Source organism: Rhodamnia argentea, chromosome 5, assembly GCF_020921035.1.
Source record: "Rhodamnia argentea isolate NSW1041297 chromosome 5, ASM2092103v1, whole genome shotgun sequence".
NCBI lineage: Eukaryota > Viridiplantae > Streptophyta > Magnoliopsida > Myrtales > Myrtaceae > Rhodamnia > Rhodamnia argentea.
In genome coordinates this window covers 30620467-30645276 of record NC_063154.1, presented here as the reverse complement: position 1 = coordinate 30645276, position 24810 = coordinate 30620467, and the positions used below count along the sequence as shown (strand labels likewise).

At 41.2% G+C, this 24810-nt stretch overlaps 1 long non-coding RNA gene across 2 annotated transcripts; it reads left to right on the top strand.

The window, feature by feature from the left end:
* The first annotated feature begins 155 nt into the window (after positions 1-155).
* LOC125315175 lies at positions 156-24605 on the top strand. 2 transcript variants are annotated; one of them, XR_007198529.1, is made up of 3 exons: positions 156-418; positions 6334-6338; positions 24595-24605. It is a non-coding gene; the product is annotated as an uncharacterized LOC125315175 (long non-coding RNA). The 2 variants fall into 2 exon arrangements; XR_007198530.1 differs by lacking the exon at positions 24595-24605 and adding an exon at positions 14527-14537.
* The last annotated feature ends 205 nt before the right edge of the window (positions 24606-24810 follow it).

The window sequence follows — 24810 nt, the reverse complement described above, 5'->3', positions numbered from 1 at the left end:
GTTATATTGTTTACTGTATGTTAAAACTCATGAAACTAGCAACTACCACCTTTTATTCGCGTTTGTGTGAATTGATTCTGCCATTAGTGTATGCTTACTATGTTTGGTCTTTATTCACCATATATTGGTTTTTTCAACGATGTACCTGGGCAAACTGTTCCTGTTCAATTCAATAGGAAAAGTATTCTGGAAAGCAAGCAAATTGTGACTGTCAGGTAATCAGACAGGCCATGGACGGTAAAGCTGAGGTGCTATGGACACGATCGGGGCATTTTTCTGCTGGTCTGCATGTGGAGGATGTTTGTGTGTTTACTCTCCTTGATAGGGATGATGTTGTGTGCAGAGTCTACATATTCACTAGTGCTGGTAAGGACTTGATTTACATTGATCGAGATGAACTCTGGAAGTGTCACTTTGGGTTTGTAAGGCTCATAATAATCCAGATGGCCAGAGTCATTAATTCCACATTCCAAATCTGAATGAATCGGAAAGAATGTGCTTCAGGATGTCCTTTTTGGTTTATGCATTCTTGTTATGTTGATCTTCATTCTGCATTTGAAATTAAGTATCATAGTCTTATGAAGATTATGGGTTTTATTTTTCGCACAGGGAATACCAAAGAGGTTCATGAGAAAATATGGTGAGAATCTCTCAAAAGGGATGCTTCTGAGAGTGTTGAATAGTCCAATTATTTGGCTTGCGGAAGTGGAAAAATGTGATGAGATGGTTTGATTGTCAAAGGGTTGGAATGAATTCGCAGAGCATTACTCTCTCTGGGAGGGCTAATTTTTTATCTTCATATCTGAAGGGACTCCATTTTCCATGAATCATATTCGATATAAGCACCTCTAAGATAGAATATCCGCCAATGAGTAGCGATTCGTGGAACCAAGCCTCAGCAGTTGTGGATTAGTCTCGCCGAAATTGGAAGGTGCCTGTGATTGCCGTGATGCTTCTCTTGAGCTTGAAGTCTTGGGGGGTGTGTTCACCCAAGTGTCCTTGGATTCGTCAAGCAATGGAATCTGATCAGGTTTGCGAAGTTCACGGTGGTTCCTATGCACATTCATCAGCACTGAGTTTGAGGTGTGAATCTTAATCTACTGGCTAATATCCCTTTGACTGTGTTGTTCTTGTGTTTGATTTGAATTCCATACAGGAACTCTGGGAATCGTTACGCTAAGAGAGACTGTGTTAGAGTCATCTTTGTAGTTCTGTCTCTAGCTCTCCCATGGGGGCATGTGTATGTATTGGGAGATCTCGTACATGTCAAGCCAATGGAGACAAGCAAACCGGACATATTGGATTTGATTGTGCTGAGAGTCGCATTGGTGTTCATATAGGCCTCAAGAAGCTAGACCAATAGAAAGACTTATATCTAATGATTTAAGGTTGCTATGTTGGTGGGTATGAGTTTCACATAACAAAAGCTTTTCTCATGTTATGTTTGCGACTGCTGCAGGTAAGCTGAAAGAGCTGGGCCTGTGCAGAGCTCTCGAACCGGCCAGCAAATTCAAACCCAAGTATCCTATCTTTCAAATTGTGGTGAGGTGAATATATCTGAAGAAAAGCAATGTGGTAAGATCCTCATGACAATGAAAACTCCTGGATTTAAATCACAGAGTCGCTAGACTATGTTAGCTCTGGGGTAATCACGCATGGTGCTGATAGTTTCTGTTTCTATCCATCACATGCTTCGGAAAACGATCCTCGTCCTGTCTTCCTCAGAAAACACTGGTTGTTTTCTTCTTTTTAATGACAAGATTGCAAAACTTCTATTTGAGCAGAGAGTTCCTTCATTCCCTAAGATGCACATTAAGAAAAGCCCGCAGACCGTGGCCCTCATATTTCGAGACAAATCATGGCCGTTGAAGCTCATGGCCGTTGAAGCTCATCAGCCACAGACATTATGGAAAGTTATCTGCCAATTGGGCTGCATTCATGAGAGAAACTTCTCTGAATGCGGGAGACGTGTGTGTTCGAGCCTATTAGAAGGGACAATATCGTGTTTGGACTAGCCATCTTCAGAATCACTGATCAGACTTGGGTGAACAAAGCTATCCAACAGGACGCAGCAGAGGAAGCATTGCTGTAGCTCACTTTTGGTGAGAACAGAACCTCAGAATTGCTAGGCTGGATTCTGCTTCCGATTTGGCAAAACAAATAAAAGCATGAGCTTTGTTTTAAAGAATGCGATGGTCCCATTCCTTGATCCTAGTGTTAGCAGTCACCATGTAGGCATGAGTCATGAGACGGAGGAAGCTGATTGCTAATGTCGATTATATAACTTCCATCTTGGAAACAACAGCTCAAATTAGGTGCTGCTTTAAGGTTTCTGGTGGCTCAACCCGACCTTTGGAACTGTAGAGTGCAGTAACATCGAGTACACTTCCTTGAAGCCATATGCCAACTCTGAAATTCAGGGCATAGGGCTTAAGATTTTATGAGAATGGTTTTACAAGCTCCAGTGAACTTTCATCAGATTCTTTTTGTCGTGTCTTTTCGAATCCTTGAAGATTTTATGACAAGTGTTTTCGCATGTGGGCGCAAATTGAAGTTTATTAGTTTCTTCTCATGGGAAGAGCATTCAGAATTTGTTTTGGCAAATTAACTGAATCTTGATGGGCATGGCAAAGCAATTTCCAATCTGTCCTACATCTTTTCATAGTTAGTCAATTAAAGAAATTTTCAATCCAATGTCTACTGAATTCCTCGGTGTAAGGAATTCCATGATTGCATTGGCAGTTGATGTCCACTTGTTGGAGATTTTTTTTCCTCTATATAGTTTTATAATGCGATCAAATAGATTACTAGAATGATACTCATTATTTCTTTAATGCTCGAGCACTTTCAAAAGTATAAATTTATCCTTGGATTTCTCATTGCCTCCTTCTGACGTGGTGAGCACTTATAATATATCCGTCGAATTGTTTGAATTTCAATTTCACAATAATCATACATTTCAATCTACGTATAGATCTTTTCACAGTAAGATAGTTGAGGAAGTGCTCATACGAAAGACTATTAAAGTTCTCATTTTTAGCTAATTGTAGTCGCGAACTGTCTAGACTCAAAGTGAACCATTCTAAGCCGGTTTTTCGTGATCCCGCACCTCCAAAGCCACCCAATTCTCCTAAATTAGCTAGTGAATTTGATCCAAAGCATCCCTCCCTCAAAGTGCTAATACAGCAAGATCGGGAGAGTAAAGTGGTAATATCTAGCCTAATCCATCACCGGCATATATCAAGTTTAATTACAATTGTTATATATGAGGCCTCGATATTACGTTTTGCCAAGTTGATTTGGCTTGTCTCGTAAATCGTATTACATGTTATTGTTCTCAAAGTGTCCATTCGGAACTAGGAAAAAAATGAATTAAGTAAAGACAGTAATCGGGTCGTGATTGCCTCTAACTAACTGAAAATAGCTATTAATGGACACCAATTCTTCAAGAATGCTTTAGATTGCAGGTTAACATCGATGACTTTCATGAGGCATAATGTCAATCAGACTTTCGAACTTGACAAAAAAAAAAAAAAAAAGAAACTTTCTTAAGCAACCTGGGCCTTCTCGAGGTCAACTACTTACGTCGCATTCTTTTCGTCATCTCTTTTCACATTGTTGAAGATTTTATGCAAGTCTATTTGCATGTTGGTGCAACTTGTACTACATTACTTTCTTTTGATATGAAGAGGATTTATAATTTATTCCGTTGAACTGACTGAATTTTGATTTTCATGATAAGAAAAATTTCTAATCTATGCTAAATCTTTTCGTAGCCAGCAAATTAAAAAGACATTTCACACGCGTCTATTATAGTTCTCATGTTTCACTATAGGTGGGATCGAACATTCTACATGCAGAGCAAGTTATTCTAAGCTAATTTTCACAGTCCTACACTTTCATGGCCTCTCACATCTCTTGAACTAGATAGCGAAATTGATTCGAAGCATCCCTTTTTCAAACCAGTGATCCCGCGATGTCATACCAATAGCCTGTTAAGATCCGGAGCTTAAATCATAGCAGATATTTCTCATGTCTAGCTTTTCATGTATTGGTTGTTCAAAACATGTACATGTCCAGGGTGTTCCGGTTGGATTCGCCAAGAAACATATTTAGGAAAACAAATTAATGTCAACTCTTTGGTATTTGTAACAAATCGGGGCCAGTGAAGCTCATTCGGAGCCCTGGACGGGCCAGAGGGATGTAGTATCTATCCTTCTCAACCGGGATTGGCAGGCATTCGCGAGAGAAAGACATCAGTCACAGCTGCTTGATAGACATCAATCACAAATAATTCACACATAACTATGTGCTTTTTCCCCCATGCAGCATAAAAAAAAATCCACAAAAATACTTCTTCAGATCTCCATGATTTGTATTGCCAGCGAGTCTTTATGCTAATCTGCTGTCACTAGATACAAATGCAGCAGACGGCCTATAATCAATGACAACGTTGTCTAGGAGTGAGCTTTAGGAGCTCACCAATTTCCTTGCACCGCATTATAACAGAATAAAACAACACGTAATATTGACACTAATAACCATGAAGCAAAGCAGATCCAAACCTAGAACACCAGGGCATGTAATTAACAAATCGAATTCGATAAGACTGAATCATCGACTAATTACCCTTGTTACCAAATGGAGCAACGATTTAGAGAATAGGGGTAAAGCTATGCAACAACAGGTACCGATCAAAGTCTATGAGGGCAAAGAGCCACCGAATAGCAAAAGCAATTTACTAGTTCGAAACAAGACGAGCATGTCCAGAATTTGCCGGTGATTGCTTACCCTTTCAAACAAAAGAAGGTGGGAACAGGACGGAGGAGACATGAAGCTTTCTGAGCCTAATACCAAACATTACAAGCTGAGTTAATCAGAGCAACAACAATGGTGCCATCCTGCGTGTACGATGTTGTATTCAGCATTTGTGTCATGTATATGTCATTTTTCTGCAGCTTATGTTTCTACCATCATAATATTAACTGAAAAGGAGACTTGAGTAAACACCGATTAAATTTGCGACCACGCAAACTATCCACTCCTTGATTACAATGCATTCAAAAAATGCAACTAATACACTGCATTCAAAATGGGGGACTGCAAACCTGAAAAAGCAGAGGATGAGGAACAACTTTGGTTGGAGGAACATGCCGGAGATGTTATACACACACAGTGCATGAGCAACTCTTATTTTGTATGCCATGGATGATTCTCGCGTTCAACAGGGTGATTCAACAAGGCCGGATCCAGTAAAGCTTCCTCTAGGTGGGATGGCCATGTCTTCGCAGGCCGTAGGAATGTTGAGCACCAATTCCTGCTGCAGCACCTCCTGAAACTATTGGGGCTGACATAAGGCCAGCCGATATGTAGAAAAGAAAACATTTAGACACATTAGAAATACTGTAGGATCTGCAGACATCTCCTCCTCAAGCGTGGCATTCAGAGCCTCTCTCACCGCGTTCTCTTTCCCGAGTAGCATAACTCTGTAACCGCGTTGCTGCGGTACAACTCTTCCGCAACCTCTCTCTTAACAACACAGCATTCAAGCCTCCGGAAGTGGGTTTTCGCCTTAGAATCGGCAACATCTTGCGCTCTTGAACTTGAACTTGCTCTCACTGTCGGATAAAGCTCTGATTCTCTCTGTTGAACGGGTATTCTTCAAAACAGAGTCCAGCTTCGTCATTCCATCAAACACTTTCGTTGCAAACTCGATTGCTCCTCCACAGGGAAACCAAAGGCAATGGTATTTGGGAAGACAGCAACAGAATGGGACAAATCAAAAGCGAAACAATAATCAACAGACAAATGCAGAACGAATCTAAATTAATTCTAGAGTTCAATCGGAGATGAAACGACCTGCTAAGTGCGACTATTCATTGACAATTTCGGCATCGCCTGCGTGTCGCGAGTAGACGGCTGTCTTCCCCTGTTTGTTTTTTCAAAATCGTCTCACCCTCTGGTGCTCTCTTGCGCAATTGACCGAACACTCGCTGGTCAGAGGACGCAGCACATTCAACGACCAGGAAACTCCGTGGTCAAGTTTGACAGTCGTGGTGGCTAAACAATAAATGACGATCCCGAGCTTCATCTTCATTTTCTCTCTGTCCATCTTCATCTTCACCAAGTCTTCCTCCATTCTTTTTCTCTCTCACGCCGTCGTCGCTGCTGAACCATCAGGTCGTTTCATCTCCGATTGAATTTTTGAGTTAATTTCGATTCATTCCAAATACGTTTGTCAATTTTTGCTTTGTTTCTGTTCTCTTCCACTTCAATTGCCGTCGCTTGCGAGTCCTCCGTTTCGCCCGTCTACGCCGCGCAGAGGGGGCGCAGCTGGTGTTTACAAGAGCCTATCCAGATTGCCAAGCTGAGGTTGGATCATCTGGATACGATCCGCTCGATTCGAATGATGAGATTTTTGGTTTCACTCTCGGCCCTCTCCCGCGGTCCGGCGTCGCTTCATCAACCGAAGCATCCGAGGCCAATCGAGTCATCGTCCGTCCGAGACGATGGGCGGAGCGTGAAGATTGGCGGCGAGCTGAAGAGAGAACAACCAGAATTCGGTGCAGAGCGCAGCGGTGGAGATTCGGATTTTGTGTGGATTGAGTTGAGGGAGAACGGGGGCGAAAAGGCGAAGCGGCGGTCGTTGGATGAAAAGAAGCGTGTCTGAAAATAGAAGAGGAAAATAGAGAGTAGCAATTGTATGAGCGCAGAGGCAATTAGCGCTTTTTCGGTTCCTGTTCTTCGTTGGGTTTCGAAAATTTGAGTCATTGAATAGCAAACAATAGGTCGCCAATATAAGTTTACAAGGGCAAAGAGTCATTGAATAGCAAAAGGAAAATTACTCTTTCGAAACAAGACTAGCAATTTGCATTGAACTAGTGACAGAGATGTTACATAGTTCACAAGCTAACTCCTATTTCGTCCGCCTTGGTCTTGGACTATTATTGCGCTCGATTGATCTCGAGGGTGACAGAGTGATTTAACAAGGCCGGATCCGGTGAAGCTTCCTACAGGTGGGATGGCGACCGCTTAGTAGGGCTTTGGGAGTGTATTGTCGGGGACCAACTCCAGTCGCAGCTCCTCTTGAAACTATAGGGACTTAATATATGGCCAGCCGACATGTAGTTTGTCTCTGCAGCAGAACTTATAATGTGGTCGGTCGCCCGCATAGCGAAATTGAATGTCAATAAACTCCACGACAGGCCCGGAACCGTAGAAAGCGGGGCCGACTTCTACTCCGGTAAAACCGACGACAATGGAATTTCGGAACACAGCGAGAGAAAATTCCGCTTTATTTCTAGGTTAACATCCTCTCTTTTCCATGATCCTTCATAATGTCTAAGATACATACTTCCTTTTGCGAAAGGAAATCTCCGATTTGTCTCTTGCAACTTCGAATCCGTATAAGTATTTTAATTTCCCTATGTCTTTCAATTTGAGATTCCTATTAAATTTCCTCTAATTGGGAAACTAACCAAGTGCCGTTTCCGGTAGTCGAGATGTCATCGACATAGATTATCACTCATGATAATTAAGTTTCCTCTTCTTAAAGTAAACAGGGAAGAATCAACAATTGACTACTTGAGTCCTTATTTAGACAAATGTCTCGTTTAAACGTGCTCTATACCTTTCCATACTTCCATCACACTTAAAATTTTCAAATAGGGGATATCTTAACTATTTTCCTTAACTAGTCCTACGTGTTTTGTCATATGTTTGTCGACATAAATGACATGAATACCCACCGGTCGTTATCGCGACCTAAAAATTAATTTAGGTTAATGGATTATTATGTTAATTAGATGAATTAACTAACCTAATACGGGCTCTCCCAAGCCATACCAATTTGCAAGTTAGGTTTGATTTTTAATTTACGAGCCGCCACTAATCTTTTTTGATAGGTAGATTAGATACCTAAATAAAGTACGGGAGAATACTTTATTTTACGCTAACCAGAGATTTAGAGTTCGGGGACTTGATTATGTTAATTTTTAATTAACATCATTTCGGTACCAAATTTCATGAAAATGCCTTTTCTTGATTGATGATTTGTGATTTTGATTTCCTTTTTTCTATTTTCGGATTTTTTTCATTTTTTTTTTATTTTTTGGATTTTCCATTTTTTTTTATTTTTTTGAATTTTTGAATTGAAACAGATGAATTTGAACAAAATTAAACAAAAATGCCCAAAATATAACTTTAAATCTGATTTTCCGATAAATCTTCCAATTCCCGAAGATCGGGGCTAGAACAAGATTTTATTCGCTACATTCTCGGGGATTCGAGCTAGTATGCGGATAGTGGTATAAGATATCAACGTCCCTTCTCGCCAAAGGGCAGAATACGAAATCTTATACTAAATTGCCATCCCACCCCATAAGATCATGGTTAAGGTTTGCAATTTAATATTCCGAAAGGTCGAGCACAAGGGAGCATATATTATAGGCAATTTTGTTTAAAAATGTTCAAATATTTATTGAATTTTCGAAAATCCTTAGGGGATTCCGGAATTTTCAAGGAAATAAGCTCCTATCCACAAAGGATTGATATCTTTTAATTCAAGAAAAGTTATCTCTCGAGATCTGAAATTTTTTAGATAATTCCTCGAATTTTAAAGATATATTCATAATTCCCAAGCGAGATATAGATCTTATCCGATATGCTTAGGATTTGGAAATTTTAAATAGAGCAACGAAAGATGTCAAATATTCTAGAGATAGGCATAATATCCACAAGATTTGCTCAAGATTCCAATTTTCCAATTTAAGCAAAAATCCTTACAGATAATGTCAAGTAATCCGGACAAATTCAAACAAGATAACTTTGATATCTAAGAGTAGAATTTTACATTATCTTGCGAATTGGAATTTCCGAATTCAAACCTTGCTCGAAAATTGTACACCAAGCTCAGATGATTTGGCTTGATCTAGAGAATTCCACACGCGATAAGGACTTCGGCAAAGACAATTTTGTCTTTTGTCAAGTGTGGGCATGCTTGAGTGGAATTCTCCAAAAATCTGCACACGTCCCACCAGTGTAGTGATCTACCTTTGCTTGCTTTCCCTTCACAAGTGCACTCCCTCCTCTGGAAATCTAATGACCAAATCTGGAAAAATAATAATAATATGATAGCATTGACCTACACACTTGGCAATCACAAAGAATTATGAAGAGAAAATAGATCATGGGCTCGTGCATGGATCCTTTGTCTCGCGGACACTTGCCTTGGTGGTTTTCAAGAAGATCAGTCACGGCATGGACCTAGTAAACAACAACCGGCCTTGTTCTTTGGGCACAGTGCAGGCATGATTTGGCTGCATAACAGCCCAGATCGCTGCACACTCGGCAACAAAGATTCATCAAGAAAACCATAGAAGTATCGTCGGTTGCTGATAGTTGGGCTCGAGACAAAACGGCACAGAAGCATGTCGCGACCTCGCCTTCGGCCTCCCTCGGAGGGTCCGGCGGGGTTTAGAGGTATTGTCATAGATCAATGACGTGGACTCTCCCAAGTCCTACCTCGCGTGACATTGGATTCATTTTACTAATTAGCAAATTAAAATGCTATTAAGAGTCGCCACTAGCCTATTGGGGTTGGCTAGAAACCAATCGAGACACCGGAGAGTTATCTCGATTCCTACGCAACCGGAACTTCTAGGTTCGGGGACTTGTTTACGCTAACTAGATAATTAACGCCCTTTCGGTACCTAACCGGTTGACATTCCCTAAGGTGACCACACATTCTACATATCATTTTAAGCTTATCAAGTATTTAACCAGGTACTAAATGATCATGCATAACGTTTTTCTGTCATTTTGTGTAATTACCTATTTATCCTTAACCTAACAAATAGGAAAAACGATTAACAGGCAATTTTTCAAAAGGCAATGTATGTAAACACTCAATTAGGTAAACATGCCAAATAAAGATCAGGATAAGCACATGCAGACCAAATCTATGATTGCGCTATTTAAACAAACAATTTCGACACGAAGGTTGAATTACAATAGTTATCAGACCGGATTGGACATCGGTCTTCAATCAACGCCAATTTTAGGCTTAAAATTCACATTAGGGGTGGAAAGGTCAAAGAAACCATTTTTCTAATTTTCTGAAATTTTTCTGATTTTTTTTTAATTTTTATTTATTTTCTGAATTATTATTATTATTATTTTATTTTTTTATTATTAATATTTTATTAAAGGGAACCGGGTCCGGGTCGGGTTCTCGGACCCGGACCTGGATCAGGTCGTCGGGCCCGGTCCGGTCCGCGGAAGAAACCCAGACCCGGGCCCAAAGGACATAAAAGAAATCCCAGGCCCAATCTTCTTTAGTTCATCCGAATTGGGCTTTAACATTTTTTTTCTTTGGCCCAGCCTCTTCACGCCCAAGCCAGCTTCTTTTTTGAACAAAACAAAAAAGGCCCAGAAGCTCTTCTTTTCTTTTCTTTTCTTCTTCACCAGCCCACTACTCTTCTCCTTTTATTTTTTCTTTCGTCAGCCCACTTCTCCTTCTCCTTTTATTTTTTTCACGCCAGCCCACTCCTCCTATTCTTTATTCTCCAGCCCACACGAGCAAACTTCAGCCCATCTCTTCTTCTTCTTCTTCTTCTACCAGCCCGTCCAAATAGCCCAGAAACAGCCAACAAAAAATGCTCAGTCCACGAACAAGCCATAAAAACGCAAGTCAGCCCCCCATTTTCACTGTTCATCGTCCTCTTCGCGCATGCTTCATCTCTCTGCAACACCCGAACGGCGCCACGCCAATGCGACGCCAGCAACCTTCGCTCGCTCCGCCGCAACGCCGGGAACCGTTCGCCGCCATCGCTAGGTCACGCTCCTGTGGACCATCTCGCCACGAAGTCGGGTTTCGCTCACCGTGCCGTCGCTCCGTCGCGCCCAGCCGGGCCTTTTGGATGTCAACTGGTTCTGTTCACCTTCAAGCGCAAACTACATCCACCCGGACCCGCATCACCTCTATTCGGCCTTGCTTCACCTCAGTCCGGGATCGCGTCGTCATTGGCTCGAACTAGTGCGCCACCTCTCACGCTCGTGGGATGTCACCAAACGTTGGATACAGAACGGCCACCAACACCTACTGCTAAACCTGTCTCATTTCGCCACAAACTCGCGAGGAACTCGCCAAAAGGACTAAGCATCGAGCCTCCGCCGACCGCAGGACACTACCACGAACGCCACGAAGGTGCACGCCCAGAACTGCAACCTCTCCGAACCCTCACCAAACGTGGTCAACGGACGCGAAATGCTTAAGCCATACTGGCTGCCGACACCGCAAAAGGTCATACATGCTTGACGAACTTTCCAATAACGAAAACGAGGAAGGACTGACTTAAGTGCTTCCAGGAATAGGTGACAGACACTTATCTAAAAGAGAACGTGATCCGTACACATAACTCGAGCTATTATTTAAGTCATGAAACAAACAAAAAATGACATGGAAAACGAACGACGGTCAAGCCCTCCGAAATCAACACACGTATACGGCAAAGAGAACAAATTTCGGCTACTGTTCCTGCTAAACCGGACAGTATAAAGCACTCGAACTTACCTGTTCAGAGGCGGGGTGTGTTGGCCCAGTTGTTGTCGAGCGGCTTGGACCGAGGCGACTAGTCAGGCAAGATCCATGCGACAAACGGCGTTGAAAACGTGGCTCTCCTTCATACCCCTTTTTGCTAACTTGCCATCACTTTCACCCTCTGGTTCCACTCTCCCTCACGACTTTTCTCTCTTCTTAACCTCACTCCCTGATCTTCTCTTTTTTTTTTTTTTTGAAGCCGAACCAATGAGCCAACGTTCTTGGGACAGACCTTTCTTTTGGAGCTTGAACCAACCAACCGGTAGCCTGCCCTCCTCCTCTTCTTTTTATGCAAGTCTTGCCTTCTTCAGCAAGCTTTTTCGTGTGGATGGGCGTGATTTCCGCCCGATGTGGACGTGGACCGACAAAGGGCCACGTGAAATGTGTGGTGAAAGTGTGACTGACGTGAGGAGAAATCAAAAAAGGGGAGATGGGCTGAAGAAAATAAAAAGGCAAGATGGGCCGTTTGCAGGTAAAAAGGGAACATGGGTTGAGGAGAAGAATTGCCCAATTGGGATACACGTGGGTGGGCCCTAGCTTTGTCTGCGGGAAAAGTAGAGAGAAAGTGGGCCGAGCTTCGCTCGAGCGGGCTTGACAGGCCCGATCCGATTTTATTTCTTTTTATTTTTCTTCCTTTTTTTTTATTTTCTCATTTCTTCTTTCTTTTTTTTTTAAAAAAAAATTCGTTATATATGTATATATTTATTATTATTTTTTTTTACTTTTTATATTTTGCAATAAGACAAAAATAAATTAGACGTATTCTTATTTAATGAATAATAATAATAATAATAATAATAATAATAATAATAATAATAATAATGTGGAATCGCCAAAATTAGGTGTCAACAAAGCAGGTTCGTCAGGAAGAATTAGCAGCGAACTCTAGTTGATGGGCAATCATACTAAGCTGTGTATGCGTATCTAGGCACGGCTCAAACAACGTCGATGCTGGACCTTCATTGGATGTTCTTTCGGAGTTGCAGACTTCAAGCGATGGAGAAGAAGGCTTTGGTCTTCCTTTTATTTTTTATTCTTTTCTCCCTAGTAAATGGACGTGAGGTGACTTAATGACCTTGAATCATGAATTATCCTTTCCTGGACATTGCAAATAAAGAGCAAAAGGAGAGTCTTTCTGAGTGGGCTTGCCCAACAAATAATCAAAACAGAAGAGAAAAAGAAACCGAGGAAAGAAAAACTTCTCTTCCCATCGTCATCCTTGCGCTCTCATGGTGAAGTCTCTCTTGGACGTTTCTGTGATGGACTTGTATCGACCAATCGGAGAAAGGAAGACCTCTCTCTCTCTCTCTCTTAGTGTGTGTATTTTCTGAATCTTTCTGAACGCGATTGATGTCGAGCTCCCCCCGTAGACGTCTTCTTTGGCTTCCTCCTCTGTGAGTTTTCCACCAAGAAGAAAAGAGACCATGATTCTCTCTCTGGCCGTATGTGTATAATGTTTGGTCCCCCCAACCCTAGGCATAACACTTGTATTTATAGATAAAAGTGTTCCAAATCAAGTGCCTAAAGTTTCTTAATTTTTGTAAAATAAACCCAGGCTCAAGATATAACTTAAATTAAGTCTCCAAGGGTGTAATTGCACAAATTGATCCGTGAATGAGCTGAAAATTTTGGCCTAGCCCTATGGATGGGCTAGTCGAATTTTTCATGTCAATTGTGAGCTTAATTAGGCTTTTTCCAAATAATTAGCATTTTAGATAAAGCCTTTTTTCTAAAATATAAGCTCCAAAATTGTTTTAAATTTTCGGCACATATGTCCATGAATTGCTAGAAAATTTGCCCATCGGTTTAAGTCCAAATCGCCCGACAAATTAAGCTCGATCTCGCACCGCCGATCCGGATAAATGCAGATGCAATGCATGAATGAAAAATGACTTAATTATTTTTGTCTAGAACTAAAAGATTAGCTCTAATTTTCTATGCAAAAATGATTGAAAAGTTTAGTCAAAATTTAGGTGTCAACGATCGTGTAGTAAGAAGGAAGGAAAAAGACTAGTTAGATAGGCTCCATATATATCTGCATTTGTCCAACGATCCAAAAATTCTTCACAGGAAACATATTGGCATTCTGGAAATCGGTATTTCTCGTGCCTAATTCTACAATTTTGGAGTATACAGAACTCATGCATGCATGCACAGGAGTTAGATGCATGAATAAGAATGGAAAACATGAGCTATTCAACGGATATCGAAATTATCAAACTACATATGCCATTACTTTAGTACCACTCAATGCCATCCATGCCCAGACATTATACAACTACCGAAGCAAATCCAACAGTATGATAATATGGTACTATTTTCAACCAAGAAATGAGGAAAATTAAGAAAGAATTCCGGATTTTGCTTGCCCGACGGCACATTTATTAGGAAATATACCTGGCACAGAGCTGAATTTTCATGCTGCTGCTGATTCTTCCCAGACCACTGAGCAGCATCCATAATGACATCCCAAAGCATGGGCGCTACCTCAGTGTCCGGCATCTCGGCATCTTTAAATTGCTGCTTAGATTCATTGACTTCAGCAATATGTTTCGACAGTGCTGATTTCATTTCCGTCAATTGTACATCAGAGACTTTCTTCTCACTGTATTTGACCAAGGCTACCAGCCCTTTTTTGCTGTGAGTAACAAATATCAACATCATATAGGAGGCAAATCCCAATACGAAAACGATAAAGGCGTCGTAATTATTTCCCATGTCAGTAAGGACAGATCGCACTGCTTCCGTCAAAGAAGAGGAGAATTCTAAGAAGATCAGTCTCATAAGCACATGAGATTGCATGTCTTGGAGATGCTTCTAAATCCCACACCAGAAGAAGAAAGAAACTGAGTACAGAGTACAATAAACTTTCCAGGAAAAAAAAAGAAGGAAAAGAAAAGCACTCCAGGACAAATGCAAATCCACAGCCAAATAAATTGTGTCGCATGAACCAAGACCATAAGATTAGAGAGCTTCAGCGGAATGCTTATTAGATGGGAAAAAGTCCAGCAGATTTTCCTCCTCTTTTCCCTTCTTCAGTATTGCAATCAAATCATCAAGGCTATTATCAATCAGATGTTCTCTGAAGAAATCTGTTATCAAGGACAGCGCTATCCCTTTGGCAACAAGGTTTTCCTTGAGCATTGGCTGGAAGACAGTCTCCGGCGGCAGGCCTGATAACTTCAAGGAAAATGCCAATGCTGTGAAAATTGCCAGATTCTTCCTTTCATTATCCCCAAACAGCTCCAAGGACTGCAGGAATCTTCGCATGACATTCTCAAGGTTCGTAATTAGAATTGGCCTCCGCCGGAGAATCTTCTTTATGTAAATGACAGATGGGAGAATCGACTCTCGTATAGGCTCACACTCTATGATAGAGTAAGGGTGGCGGCATTCACCCTCATCAGGCTTAGTAGTTCCAGGTTGCGTTGGCCCCCCTGTGAAAGCAACCTGTACTGTAAAAAAAAGTCAAAATCTAGGAAGGTCCTAAACATTCTGCCAAGAATAAAGAGGCCATGGAAACTGATATGACTTATTCTAGGACAACTGCAGGAGTTAGTTCACCTATCACCGACTTGTCGGCCATGTACCCCTGGTTGAAAGTACACTGTGCAAACAAATTTAATTTTCTAATCGTTCCATTGAAATAGAGAACCTACCGAGCTTATATTTATATAAATAAAAAAGAAGAAGAGAGAGAGCAGAGTCTAAATAACCACGAATATATAATTAAAAATTCATGCCAAATTCCTACCCAGGAAAGTGCGAAATGGGACAATATCTTCATAAAGCTGAAGTTTGTTAGTGGATGAACTGCATCATCAAAGAAGGCTTAATTGTGACGCAGAGCATGACCGAACTATGTAAATGTATACAACTAATATCGCTACATAATCACTTTTCTTCAAAAGAAAAGCCGAGAAGCAAACTCAGAAAGAAGCTTGCCTCAAAGAAGGTGTCACCATTTCTTGAGAAGTCGAGATCTGAAGCTTCAACACTCTTTTCAACAAGTTCCTGTAACAAGAAATAACAGGTCGATTTAAATGGCAACATGCTACCTGAATAGGATTGTCGAGCACGTCGGTGTGAAAATACTAGATCGCCAGCACTGTCCAGATAAATCTGAACCACTTCATCTGCAAATGCTGCAGGATCCGGAGGAGACGCAATGGGTCTTAATCTGCTTGCCACTGTTAAAGAAGACAGACGGAAGTACTAAAGTAAGTGACTAGACATGATTCCGAAAGGTAAATGCGGAATGAAATGAAATGGACGAAACAATCTAGAAAAAAAAGATGAATCGAATCGAATTGGATGCAAGGTAGACATGGGGTAAAGGCAACATGACGTGGCACCTAAAAGAACTAAGAGTTTAACCCCAATCAAATGGACCCAGAAACAAAAATCAAAATCATACCAAACATTACCACAGATGCAAACGACAAACGATCATAAATCTCAACATCTGCCCATCGAATCAAACATCTAACTGAAAATCCAAAACACTTGACAAGACAACACCATCCCCAGTGTGAGACTAATTAAATATTGAATGAATGATATAAAACAATGAAAAATAAGCACCCATATATCTGACAAATTGAAGGTTCAGTACGATAGACATTGAAAACATAAATTGACACCGAAAGGAAAACATTGCTCCTACTCTTCTCTTATTCCCTCCTTCTCTTCTGCTCTTTTTCAATTGTTCGGAAGGGCGTATGTGTTCCTGCAAAAAAAAAGGTTAGAAAATATTTAAGAGAAAGAAAATAAAAAGGAAAAAAAAAATGAGCAAGAGCATCCAGAACGAATCCACGGGCTTGGAGACTCTCCTCATTTCTTGAACAAGGGGGTCTGCATTTTCTTCGGTCGGGACTGGACTGTTAACGGTCACCCTATGAAGGGTATACGGCGGTGGAACATCTTCCAACAACTCTAGTAGGCTGTTACTTCGATTTGACTATGGACGACTAATCTGAATCTGCTGAGTACTCTGTAGCCTTCGTGAGAGAAAGCTTCTTCAGCTTCGAACAAGTTTCTTTCTGCATCAGCAACTGCTCTGAAATTGAAATCGCATTCCGTGTAACTCTTGGCTGTTCTCACGGCATTTGCATTCGCTTGGCGGAGCTCCGCAAGGCGGCTTCTGTGCTGTTCGGAAATTTCCACAAGCCTGGTGAGAATGGAGGGAAGTTGATGGGCCATGGCGATGTGATTTTCACTCAGGAGTAGATGGAGTTTTATATTATGGGCTATGATAAGTTGTCCTCCTCAGTCACGACATATCAGCCCCGGTGCACTAGATTTCCATCTTGCTGATCGTCCCCACACCAGTCCGTGATCCATGAGTCCTTTGGCCGAGAACCACTGCCGGCTGCCGTCGTCCAAACCTTTCATTCGAATTAGGAAACATAATCCGCGAACTAGAGAATATCATCCGGAATCAATTTGAATAGTTTTATTTCCTCATTCGTGCTTATCGATATCTAAGATTGCATATTTTGAGTGATAGACACAATATCGATTAGGATGACTTTCCTAATTCGCAATCGCATATGGATATTTTATTCCATCTATAAGTCCTTAGATGGAATAACTGATTTCGCGGGGTTCATTTGAAAGTGATATTTTGATAATTAAGGCTTAAGATGAATTTATCGATGTTGTTCTGCTATATTTCTGAGTTGATATGCATATGCTTTCCTCATTCGGATAACTGCGGATGTTATCATTCGTGATTGAACGCATATAGATAGAGGACCCCTAACGAACAAGGTGGTCTCCATTTTCTTGAATCGGGACTCGACCATGAACGGCCACAATATAAACAGATAGGGCGGCAGTAGGCCAGTTACCTCGGCGATGACTAATCTGAATCTGTTGAGTACTCTGTACCCTTGAGAAGAGTAAGTTCCTTCATTTTCGAGCACGTTTCTTTCTGCATCAACAACAACTCTGAAATTGAAATCGCATTCCATGTACCTCTTCTATGTTCTCGTCGCATTTGCACACGCTTGGCGGAGCTCGGCAAGGTGAGTCCTCCGCTGTTCGGAAATTTCAACAAACCTGGTGGGAAGGGGGGAAGTTGATGGGCCATGAGTTTTTGAAAAGAGAAAAGTGGGGATGCGATTTTCACTTACAAGTAGATATAGAGATTTATATAACGGGCTATGGCCTCGGATATGCGGAGCCATCCATGGAGATGAAAACCTACTGATGCGTTCAGTGTGATCAGAAAGCTCCTTTGATGGTGTCCCATGGCTCTACTTGCAGTCCTCCCACAAGCGCATATCAAAGGGAAAGAAAACCATTGCAAGCCTTTCATGGTGTCGCCATGGCTCTTTACGGTCCACCCTTAGGCGCCTGAAAGGCAAAGGATTGAGACTTGCCTGTGTTGTTACTAAGTGACTATTGCCCTATGAACACTCGCTTTCGGTGCGGCTCCGGTGGGTTCCTTTTTTCTTTACAGACTTGAGTGCAGTGTAAGGGTGGTTCTTGCTTTTATTTACTCTCTCTCCTTCCCCCTCGCCACCAGTTCTCTAGGCTGGCTCTTCATCAAAAGCATTACTAGCACATTCATGGTTGAGAGAGAGATGGGTATCAAGAGAGGGAGATGGTGCTTAAGGGGCATTGATTGCACTAATGACCAAGGCCGACTTCCACTATCTCCCACCAGCACGCCCCACCACTTCTGCCTCTGCGGTCGCCTCATCGGCTGCTCCAATTCCTCCAAGAGCCCCGCCGGTCGTAGCTGCTAGGTCTGAAGCTCACATCCCTTCTTTGATTTGCACTTTTACCATGGATAGAACTATACAGAACGAACTATGATGATCAGAATCCATCATGCGGAAGCTTTATGCTAAAGCTGAGGAACACAAATCTCTGTTTTCACTTGAACCCCACATTTTGAGCCCATGTTCGGGGCTTGTGGCGGACCTTCCCCTTTTGGCTACCATGTGGGCAGTGGACTTTGCTATTTTTATGCATAAACAGAAATTAGAAGATAGGGAAAACAACAACATTATGTTGAAGTTTGTTTGTAAAATAAATAAAAGAGCCCTTTGACATTCCCACATAATATGCAAGCAAGAGCACAAGTCACTGTATTGGTTAGAAGGCTACTATAATATTTCAAATAAACAAATGGCTAAGTGGGCAAGATCCCACTATACCTGCTTGCAGTTGTGCGATTAAATTAGGCGTAACGGAAAGTAAATCCTTAAAAAATGTGTTAACATGCCTCAAAATCTGATTCACTTGTTTTGTTAAGTGTTGAGGGAGCTTGGAGCACTACATGTTGCCCCAAAGTCTAGAGCAACAGCGGAATGAAATGAAATGCGATGAACCGGCCTACAGAAAGTAATGATGAATCGAATCGAATCGCATGCAAGGTAGACATGGGGTAAAGGCGACACGATGAGGTACCTAAAAGAACTAAGATTTTTAACACCAATCCATTGGACCCATAAACAAAAATAAAAAATCATACCAAACATCACCGCAGATGCAAACGACAAACGATCATAAATCCCAACATTTGCCGATCAAATCAAACATTCAACTGAAAATCCAAAACACGCAACAACACAACACCATCCCCAGCGTTAGAGTAATTAAATATTGAATGAATGATATAAGACAATGAAAAGCAAACACCCATATATCTAACTAAAATTGAAATAAACCGAAAGTTTCTGACAAATTGAAAATTCAGCAAGACGTTGAAAACGTAAATTGACACCAAAAGGAAAACATTGCTCCTACTCTTCTCCTATTCCCTTCTGCTCTTCTCCTCTTTTCCCCCCGTTCGGAAGGGCGAATGTGTTCCTGCTAAAAAAAAAAAAAAAAAAAAAAAAAATTAAAAATTAAAAAATAAATAAGTGAAAAAAAAAAAAGGGGAAAAAACAAATGAGGGGGTCTGCTTTTTCTTCGGTCGGGACCGGACTGTTAACGGTCACCCTATGAAGGGTATACGGCGGTGGAACATCTTCCAACAACTCTAGTAGGACAATTACCTCGATTTGACTTATGGACGACTAATCTGAATCTGCTGAGCACTCTGTAGCCTTCGTAGGAGAAAGCTTCTTCAGCTTCGAGCAAGTTTCTTTCTGCATCAGCAACTGCTCTGAAATTGAAATTGCATCCCGTGTAACTCTTGGCTGTTCTCACAGCATTTGCATTCGCTCGGCGGAGCTCCGCAAGGCGACTTCTGTGCTGTTCGGAAATTTCCACAAGCCTGGTGAGAATGGAGGGAAGTTGATGGGCCCTGGCGATGTGATTTTCACCCTGGAGGAGATGGAGTTTCATATAATGGGCTATGATGAGTTGTTGACGGTCGGATATGCGCAAAATAATCCGCGGATTAGAGAATATCATCCGGAATCAATTTGAATATTTTATTTCCTGATTCGTGCATGGAATCTGATCAGATTTGCGAAGTTCATCGCGGTTCCTATGCACATTCATCGGCATAGAGTTAGGGGAGAGACGAAAGTTCGAGCTGGTCATCAGGAGATTTTGGAGGTGTGAATCTTAATCTACTGCCTAATTATCTCCTTGACTGTGTTATTCTCGTGTTTGATTCTAATTCCATACAGGAACTCTCTACATCGTTAGGCTAAGTGAGGCTGCGTTAGAACTAGTTCATCCTAGTAGTTTTTCTGGGTCTCTAACCCCCCCATGGGTGCGTATGTTTATGTTGGGGGATCTCGAATATGTCAAGCCAATGGCGAAGATGACATGGGTGTGCATATAGGTCTCAGAATCTAGACCGTTAGAAAGATGTATTGATTCAGTGTTGCTATGTCGGTGGATATGAGTTTCACATAACAAGAATAGTATATGCAAGGCTGAAAGAGCCGGGCTTGTGCGGAGCTCTCTTACCAGCCAGCAAATTCAAACTGAAGTATCCTTTCTTCCAAATTGCAGTGAGGTTCATATATCTGAAGAAAAGCAATGTGGTAAGATCCTTATGACAATGAAAACTCCTGGATTTAAATCACATAGAGTCGCTAGACTATGTTAGCTCTAGGTTAATCGCGCATCCTGTTGATAGTTTCTGTTTCTATCCATCACATGCTTTGGAAAAGGATCCTCGTCCTGTCTTCCTCAGAAAACTTGGTAGTTTTCTTCTTTCTGATTGCAAAATTGCGAAACCTCTACTTGTGCAGAGTTTTCCCAATTCATTCCCAAAGGTGCACATCAAGAAAAGCCAGCAGACCGTGGCTCCTACTTCAAGCCAAATCACGGCCGGCGAAGCTCATCAACCACGAATGTTATGGGAAGCTATCTGCCAATTGGACAGCATTCACAAGGGAACTTCTTTGATGGCGGGAGACGCGTGTGTGTTCGAGCTTATTGGAAGGGGCGAAATTGTGTTTGGAGTCTCCATCTTCAGAACCACTGATAAGACTAGGGTGAACAAAACTATGCAGGAGGACATTGCAGAGAAAAGATCGGTTTGGCTCGGATATGGTGAGAACAGAACTCACAGAATTGCTTGGCCAAAGTCTGCTTCGGATTCGGCAAAATGGATAAAAGCAATAAGTGTTGTTCTAATCAATGGAATGGTCTTGAATGTGTAAGATCCCCATCCTTGATCCTATCGTCAGCAGTCTACATGAGAGTCCTAAGTCATGAGACGGAAGGAGCTGACTGCTAACGTCTATTCTGTAACTTTCCATTTCGGAAGCAATCTCCCAAATTAGGTGCGTTACTCTGAAACTCAAGGCGCAACCCAGGTTCAGAGTCTTTTCATCGTCTCTTTTCGAATTCTTGAAGATTTTATGCAAGTCTTGTCATCGTGTGGGTGCAAATGGAAGTTTATTAGTTTCTTCTCATGTGAAGAGCATTCAGAATTTATTTGGTTAAATTAACCGAATCTTTCCAATCTGTGCTGCATCTTTTCATAGTCCGTTAAAGAAGCTGTCACACCAATGTCTACTGAATTCCTCATTGTTTAGCCGGCGAGAAAGGATTTCTAGTCCCCGCCTTACCACTCGGCCATGTCTCTCTCATAGTCATCTCTTTCCCGCGGTAGCATCACTCTGTGTGTGCGTTGCGGCACAACTCTTCCGCTGTCCGAGCCTCTGGCAGTGGCTTTTCGTCTTAGAATCAACAACATCTTGCGGTCTCGAACTTGAATTTGCTCTCACTGCCGGACAAAGCAGGCTTTTCGTATTGCTCACATCTGACGCTACGGTCAAAAGGTTGGACCTGTGCTCCGATACTAAATGGGAGTAACTCTTTGAGTTCACCATGAGTGAAATCCATGCAAGTAGCAGTGTGATTAGGCCAGCCCAACGACACGTGCTCCGTGGTCTAAGCATTGGGTGTCGCCATAAGAACTATTGGCTGGCGTAATTGTTTGATCCCCAGGTCACGGTGTTGGACCTTAGATTAGCAAGGACTTGATCCAATGCTTGTGGCTATTCTTTCGATTTGGGATACTGATTGCCATTGCATACTTTGTTACATAAGCGTTATATCCGGATCACTCCTTATGAGAATTGGACCATGTCGAAGTCTCGGGAACATAAAGGGGACTCAATGTGATGTATACATGGTCATAGTATAGTCCTTTGGTCCTCCCTTTTCACAGTGCCCTCCGCCCTTCATTTTTTGTTTTTAGGCTAAGTCAGTCTCGATCTTAGTCCTTTCTCAGCCATCGAATAACAGAAATTTGATGTCATCCGTTGGATGACAGAACATCTTGACCGTGCGATCAAGATAAATTGATGTCGACTGTTGGATGAATCATAAGCTATGCTATATCACCATAGCACTAATCAGGGTGCAAAACCATGCTTTGGATTTTCTGGCTTTACACTTGTGACATGAAGCAACTGTCACTAAAATTCAATGCGCAGCACACTGCTTATGGAAACTGATCTTGCGTCCATGTTCCAGAATTTGGAAATTCTTAGTTTTCTTCCTTTTTTTTCTGCATTTCGGTCTGACCACGATGAGTTATTGTAAAGACTTTTTGCTTTAATTACTTTTAGTAATAGAAACTTCATCCCAAGAAGTTTGGTAATAGAAACTTAATCCCAAGAAGTTCCTTCATAGTTTTCCCATATAATCGAAACTCATATTTTCGCTTAATATTACTTAACGGAGTGCTTTGGAGATATTATGATGACGGACAATTGAACACAAATATGCAATCTTTAATTTAAATTAAGCATGCGATTCAGTTAAATTGTGAGGCATTCTAAAGGCTACTTATTACGTGGATGAACTCACTCGAACATTGGAATGGCTTCGGCGTCTTATTAGACAAGATTAACCTAGATTGACATGTAGTTCCAAAGTTATGGCACCCTATCATTCAATTTCACTCCCTAGCAAGGACATTTTAGTATATAAAGAAATAGCAATATGGAATAGCGACATAGTGATATGATAATAATTGGCAAAAGGACACCTAGAATGCCAATAGTTATGTACGGTGCTCACTTTCGTACCAATATTATTTTTGGATCACTTAAGTGCCAAATCGGAGAAAAAATGATCACTTAAAAGTGTCAATTCCAGCAAAAAAGATTACTTAAGTGTCAATTCCGGACAAACAGTTCAAGTGGCATTTTTATTAATTACGTGGCAATTTTTAAAAAAACCAAGCCTATGGAGTCCACGCAACTGCCACGTGGAGTTTTAACTTAAAAATAAGTTTAATTTTTTTGAAAAAAATTAAAATTACACAGAAAAATAAACTAAAAATTCAAAGAAAAAGGCCGTAATTGCAGTACCCAGGGGGGTTGCTGAGCCCCAAAGATCCCTGCTAAGGCCTCGCCAAGGTTCGGTGCTGCAACTGCATTTTTTTATATATATTTTTGGTTTTTTTAGCTTATTTTTAGTTTTTTAGTTTATTTTTACTTTTTTTTTAATATTATGAGAATTTTTTTATTGATTTCTAATTTTTTTTGGCTGACTAGGATCCTCCATGAGTCATGTAGATGCCACATATGCTTTACGGCAAAACTCATCGGAGTTGGCATTGAAATAACCGTTTTTCAAATAAATTGGCACTTAAGTAATTAAAAAAAAATATTAGCATTAAGGTGAGCGTTGTACACAAATATTAGCACTCCATGCATCCTTTTGCTGACAAAAATTAATCAAAAATACGAAGAGAAGAAAACTGTCATAGGAATGGCGAGTAAAGAAAGTTCCAAACATCGATAAAGTTAGGCCCAATAGCAAACCAGGGCGCATGCCAGCAACGAATTAGGGCTCGTCTCGATCACGGGCTAGAACCAGTCCGGGTCACGAATCAAGCTCTATCTAGAGTTTTGGCTCTATTCAGTGATGGCCATGAGTTGAAGGAAGTTCTCGATTTCTACGAGAGAAAAGCTCGTCAGTAAGAAACTAGCGTTCAATCTACCAAAAATGCAAAGGACACTAGTTAAACTTCAGATCAATGATTTAAAGGAATTTCTCATTCTCCTTCTGTTCTTTTTTGTTTCTTTTTTTGTTTCCTCTAGATCTTTCCCGATATATACCATAATGTCAGCCTTCTCTTCCTCAAAATGGAGGAGCCTCCATGTGTATCCCTTCGACACGAAGCTGAACGGTGGCTTCTTACAATTGCCAAACAAAATGTCCCAGGTATCACAAACAATTTGATGGAATATCGGGATTCGGTGGAGTCCTTCATCCAAGGTGGTGAGGAATCATGCCCAAGCATGGTGTGATTCCATGCTTATTATGTGAGAGAGAAAGGACGGCTTTCAACAGGGCTTTCCGACCTAACCTTCAGAGTCGAAATGGGCTAAGGCTTCGCATGCTTGCTAGGGCTCAAAATTCTTGAATGAAATTTAGTCGGGTCATATATCATTCCGGTTCACAAAATGCTGAGGTCCTATTTGAAAAAGGTCTCTAACTCCTAAATGTGGAAGAATGCGTTTGAAGAATGAGAACGTGCTATTCAGTTTGGATGTTTTTGTTTAGTCATCCATTTTTTTCTATTCGAAATTAGTCATAACTTTTTCAAATAGCCATAATAAATGTACAGATGCACGAGTAATTTGGTATTCTAATCTTACAACTGTGGTTGGTAAAAAAACAATTTCAAACATTCCTTAAGAACTGAATTTTTTCCTTCTTCCTCTTAAAGGGACGATTTTAATGGTTTTTTGTCAACAAATGTGCGAAAATTTGAAAGATAATACATGAAAAGTCAAGACTTAATTGTAATTAATGGCCAACATTAA